Consider the following 5,686-nt stretch of genomic DNA (forward strand, 5'->3'; position numbering starts at 1 on the left):
GCAGTTTTTTTTTTTTTTAAGTGTAGCCCGTTTTCCTTAAAGGAAAACGAGCTGCACTTAAAAAAAAATCCGAAACCTTTAGTTTCGGTTTTTTTTCAGGGCAGGTAGTGGTCCCCTGGACCACTACCTACCCTGAAAAAATATTTGTGGGTCAATTCACAAAGTGGGACCCCTTCCAATTTGCGAGTGGGTTACCATCCACTTCAAGTGGATGGTAACTGCGACACCATTTGCGACCGCATATGCGGTCGCAAATGGTATTGCATACCACTCCAAATCGCAAATAGGAAGGGAACACCCCTTCCTATTTGCGATTCTGAAATGCATATTGCGAGTCGGTACCGACTCGCAATATGCATTTCTGCATAGGGAAACGCGATTAGCGAGTCGCAAACAGCAATTTTTGCCGTTTGCGAGTCGCTATCCGTTTCCTGCATCTGGCCCCTACTCGTTATTTAAAACAACCAAATATTCACTATTGGTTTCGAGGGTGAATTACTTTCCCAAAAATGTATTACATTTATTCACAAACTGCAATATACAAATCGTCATAACACATATTACTTATTCAATCACTATGGCACAAAAAAGAAATTATATATACATCAAATTTACATCTCACACATTAGTTACATCACTCATAAAAACTAACACATAACATAGATACCCAAAAGGAGGGTTATGCCCATCAACATGACTTTCTATTATGGTCACTATAGCACAATTAACACTGTGATCCCATACATTGTAGGTCACCAAGGGTCTAGCACCCAGCTGTAAAATACCTAACTATTTTTTCAAGGTATTATGTAGTGCTCCATCAATTTTGTTTATCAGTTTTTTATTTCAAAGCCCTTGATCCCACTTATCAGATGTCGACGCGTTTCGGCCTCACAATTCATGGCCTCTTCAGGACTGTCAGGGGGCACTGGCACCTCTACAAAAATTAACACACAAATTAAAAACATGCCACCTAAATAGATTTATTCTCTATGCAGTTTCAAATGTGCAGAATATCAATCCCAAAATTATTTCTATATATAGCAATGTACCTCTGTTAGAAATGTGAAATTACTCCTTTAAGGGGCACATTCCTAAATCGGGCCTTCCCCACCAAACCACTTAATCTCGATACCTCCAGGGGTGATCACAGCACCACAAAAACACCGCGTGTCTCAATATATTAATTAAACATGCCACTCAATCATGCAGCAAACTCAGTGAGTCCCACTGTGTGCAATACCTTTCTTTCCATTGTCTGAAAACCACAATTTATCCACAGAGTTTGTACTTGTTTCCAATTAATTCTGTTCATAAACGAAAAGAGAAAGAAGCCGTCAGTGAGCCAATATTTATTGTTATCATAAAGCCACTATTGTCCTTTTCAAGGGTACATTGGAACTAGGCGCAATCGTCTTACCTATTTAAATCAGCAGCTCAGCTATAAAATCCATTTTTCTATCCGTCGATGTTAACCCTGCAGGGGTACATTAAACATGACTAAGTTTTAGGGCTAATTACTGAAGGCCCTGTAGTCGATTTACTCAAGCTGTAATTGTTTTTGTTAATGTTAAAGCTGCCGCAATTGGACTTAAAAGATAGCTTAACTTACTTACTTGGGCTTTTAAACTCCAGCCCGTGTAGCTAGCGGCATTCTCGTTGCCACAGAGACGACTCAAAGCTGCTATTCCGATCCACATGAACTAAAGAAACGCCGTCCTACACGAGGCAGCATTTTAGATTGTTCACAGGGCGTACACTAGCCCGCATTTGTTTATAGTCAGTGGCAGTTGATGGGCGCCATATTAGAGGGACTCTGCCTTTTTCTTTCTATTATCTTTACTCTCCTTCCGAAACCAGCAGGCCTAATCTTTAGCCCATTATTTCCCTGAAGCGAGGTCAAAAAACCTACATTCCTGGGGTCTCACAAAACTTTCATACTCTGTTTATAGCTCGTTTTTAGTCATTTCGAAGCAAGGAATTTGCACATTGACCCGTTCTGGTGGCCATCTTAAGGGTATTTTACAAAGGTTATTAACCCCTTCGCTGCCAGGCCTTTTCCCCCTCCTGTGCCGGGCCTTTTTTTGCCTATTTGGGGCAGTTCGCGCTTAGGCCCTCATAACTTTTTGTCCACATAAGCTAACCAAGCCAAATTTGCGTCCTTTTTTTCCAACATCCTAGGGATTCTAGAGGTACCCAGACTTTGTGGGTTCCCTTGAAGGAGGCCAAGAAATTGGCCAAAATACAGTGAAAATTTCGTTTTTTTCAAAAAAATTGGAAAAAGTGGCTGCAGAAGAAGGCTTGTGGTTTTTCCCCTGAAAATGGCATCAACAAAGGGTTTGCGGTGCTAAACTCAGCAGCTTCCCAGCTTTCAGGAACAGGCAGACTTGAATCAGAAAACCCAATTTTTCAACATAATTTTGGCATTTTACTGGGGCATACCCCATTTGTGCAATTTTTTGTGCTTTCAGCCTCCTTCCAGTCAGTGACAGAAATGGTCATGAAACCAATGCTGGATCCCAGAAACCTAAACATTTCTGAAAAGTAGACAAAATTCTGAATTCAGCAAGGGGTCATTTGTGTAGATCCTACAAGGGTTTCCTACAGAAAATAACAGCTGAAAAAGAAAAATATTGAAATTGAGGTGAAAAAACCATCAATTTTTCTCTACGTTTTACTCTGTAACTTTTCCCTGCAATGTCAGATTATCGAAAGCAATATACCGTTACGTCTGCTGGACTCCTCTGGTTGCGGGGATATATAGGGCTTGTAGGTTCATCAAGAACCCGAGGAACCCAGAGCCAATAAATGAGCTGCACCCTGCAGTGCGTTTTCATTCTATACCGGGTATACAGCAATTCATTTGCTGAAATATAAGGAGTAAAAAATTGCTATCAAGAAAACCTTTGCATTTCCAAAAAGGGCACAAGATAAGGTGTTGAGGAGCAGTGGTTATTTGCACATCTCTGAATTCCGGGGTGACCATAGTAGCACGTGAATTTCAGGGAATTTCTCAAATAGATGTCTTTTTTACACACACTCCTATATTTGGAAGGAAAAAATGTAGAGAAAGACAAGGGGCAATAGTACTTGTTTTGCTAATCTATCTTCCCCCAAGTCTCCCGATAAAAATGGTACCTCACTTGTGTGGGTAGGCCTAGCACCCGCGACAGGATATGCCCCAAAACACAACATGGACACATCACAGAAAACAGAGCTGTTTTTAGCAAAGTGACTACCTGTAGATTTTGGCCTCTAGCTCAGCCGCCACCTAGGGAAACCTACCAAACCTGTGCATTTCTGTAAACTAGAGACCTAGGGGAATCCAAGGAGGGGTGACTTGTGTGGCTCGGACCAGGTTCTGTTACCCAGAATCCTTTGCAAACCTCAAAATTTGGCTAAAAAAGCACATGTTCTTCACATTTCTGTGGCAGAAAGTTATGGAATCTGAGAGGAGCCACAAATTTCCTTCCACCCAACGTTCCCCCACGTCTCCCGATAAAAATGATACCTCACTTGTGTGGGTAGGCCTAGCACCCGCGACAGGATATGCCCCAAAACACAACGTGGACACATCACAGAAAACAGAGCTGTTTTTAGCAAAGTGACTACCTGTAGATTTTGGCCTCTAGCTCAGCCGCCACCTAGGGAAACCTACCAAACCTGTGCATTTCTGAAAACTAGAGACCTAGGGGAATCCAAGGAGGGGTGACTTGTGTGCCTCGGACCAGGTTCTGTTACCCAGAATCCTTTGCAAACCTCAAAATTTGGCTAAAAAAACACATGTTCCTCACATTTCTGTGGCAGAAAGTTCTGGAATCTGAGACGAGCCACAAATTTCCTTCCACCCAGCGTTCCCCCACGTCTCCCGATATAAATGATACCTCACTTGTGTGGGTAGGCCTAGCGCCCGCGACAGGATATACCCCAAAACACAACGTGGACATATCACAGAAAACAGAGCTGTTTTTAGCAAAGTGACTACCTGTAGATTTTGGCCTCTAGCTCAGCCGCCACCTAGGGAAACCTACCAAACCTGTGCATTTCTGAAAACTAGAGACCTAGGGGAATCCAAGGAGGGGTGACTTGCGGGGCTCGGACCAGGTTCTGTTACCCAGAATCCTTTGCAAACCTCAAAATTTGGCTAAAAAAACACATGTTCCTCACATTTCTGTGGCAGAAAGTTCTGGAATCTGAGAGGAGCCACAAATTTCCTTCCACCCAGCGTTCCCCCACGTCTCCCGATAAAAATGATACCTCACTTGTGTGGGTAGGCCTAGCGCCCGCGACAGGATATGCCCCAAAACACAACGTGGACATATCACAGAAAACAGAGCTGTTTTTAGCAAAGTGACTACCTGTAGATTTTGGCCTCTAGCTCAGCCGCCACCTAGGGAAACCTACCAAACCTGTGCATTTCTGAAAACTAGAGACCTAGGGGAATCCAAGGAGGGGTGACTTGCGGGGCTCGGACCAGGTTCTGTTACCCAGAATCCTTTGCAAACCTCAAAATTTGGCTAAAAAAACACATGTTCCTCACATTTCTGTGGCAGAAAGTTCTGGAATCTGAGAGGAGCCACAAATTTCCTTCCACCCAGCGTTCCCCCATGTCTCCCGATAAAAATGATACCTCACTTGTGTGGGTAGGCCTAGCGCCCGCGACAGGATATGCCCCAAAACACAACGTGGATATATCACAGAAAACAGAGCTGTTTTTAGCAAAGTGACTACCTGTAGATTTTGGCCTCTAGCTCAGCCGCCACCTAGGGAAACCTACCAAACCTGTGCATTTCTGAAAACTAGAGACCTAGGGGAATCCAAGGAGAGGTGACTTGCGGGGCTCGGACCAGGTTCTGTTACCCAGAATCCTTTGCAAATCTCAAAATTTGGCTAAAAAAACACATGTTCCTCACATTTCTGTGGCAGAAAGTTCTGGAATCTGAGAGGAGCCACAAATTTCCTTCCACCCAGCGTTCCCCCACGTCTCCCGATAAAAATGATACCTCACTTGTGTGGGTAGGCCTAGCGCCCGCGACAGGATATGCCCCAAAACACAACGTGGACATATCACAGAAAACAGAGCTGTTTTTAGCAAAGTGACTACCTGTAGATTTTGGCCTCTAGCTCAGCCGCCACCTAGGGAAACCCACCAAACCTGTGCATTTCTGAAAACTATGACCTAGGGGAATCCAAGGAGGGGTGACTTGCGGGGCTCGGACCAGGTTCTGTTACCCAGAATCCTTTGCAAACCTCAAAATTTGGCTAAAAAAACACATGTTCCTCACATTTCTGTGGCAGAAAGTTCTGGAATCTGAGAGGAGCCACAAATTTCCTTCCACCCAGCGTTCCCCCACGTCTCCCGATAAAAATGATACCTCACTTGTGTGGGTAGGCCTAGCGCCCGCGACAGGATATGCCCCAAAACACAACGTGGACATATCACAGAAAACAGAGCTGGTTTTAGCAAAGTGACTACCTGTAGATTTTGGCCTCTAGCTCAGCCGGCACCAAGGGAAACCTACCAAACCTGTGCATTTCTGAAAACTAGAGACCTAGGGGAATCCAAGTAGGGGTGACTTGCGGGGCTCGGACCAGGTTCTGTTACCCAGAATCCTTTGCAAACCTCAAAATTTGGCTAAAAAAACACATGTTCCTCACATTTCTGTGGCAGAAAGTTCTGGAATCT

The 5,686-nt window shown here is 44.0% G+C and overlaps 1 long non-coding RNA gene across 2 annotated transcripts; it reads right to left on the reverse strand.

Annotated features, from left to right (window-relative positions):
- Positions 1–556: 556 nt before the first annotated feature.
- Positions 557–1,699, reverse strand: LOC138288489 (uncharacterized). Of its 2 annotated transcripts, none has more exons than XR_011202413.1 (4): positions 1,617–1,699; positions 1,421–1,477; positions 1,244–1,307; positions 557–937 (listed from the first exon to the last, which is right to left on the reverse strand). It is a non-coding gene; the product is annotated as an uncharacterized lncRNA (long non-coding RNA). The 2 variants fall into 2 exon arrangements; XR_011202412.1 differs by having other exon boundaries at positions 1,613–1,699.
- Positions 1,700–5,686: the final 3,987 nt, after the last annotated feature.

The sequence above is a fragment of the Pleurodeles waltl genome, chromosome 4_1 (assembly GCF_031143425.1).
Source record: "Pleurodeles waltl isolate 20211129_DDA chromosome 4_1, aPleWal1.hap1.20221129, whole genome shotgun sequence".
Taxonomy (NCBI): Eukaryota; Metazoa; Chordata; class Amphibia; order Caudata; family Salamandridae; genus Pleurodeles; species Pleurodeles waltl.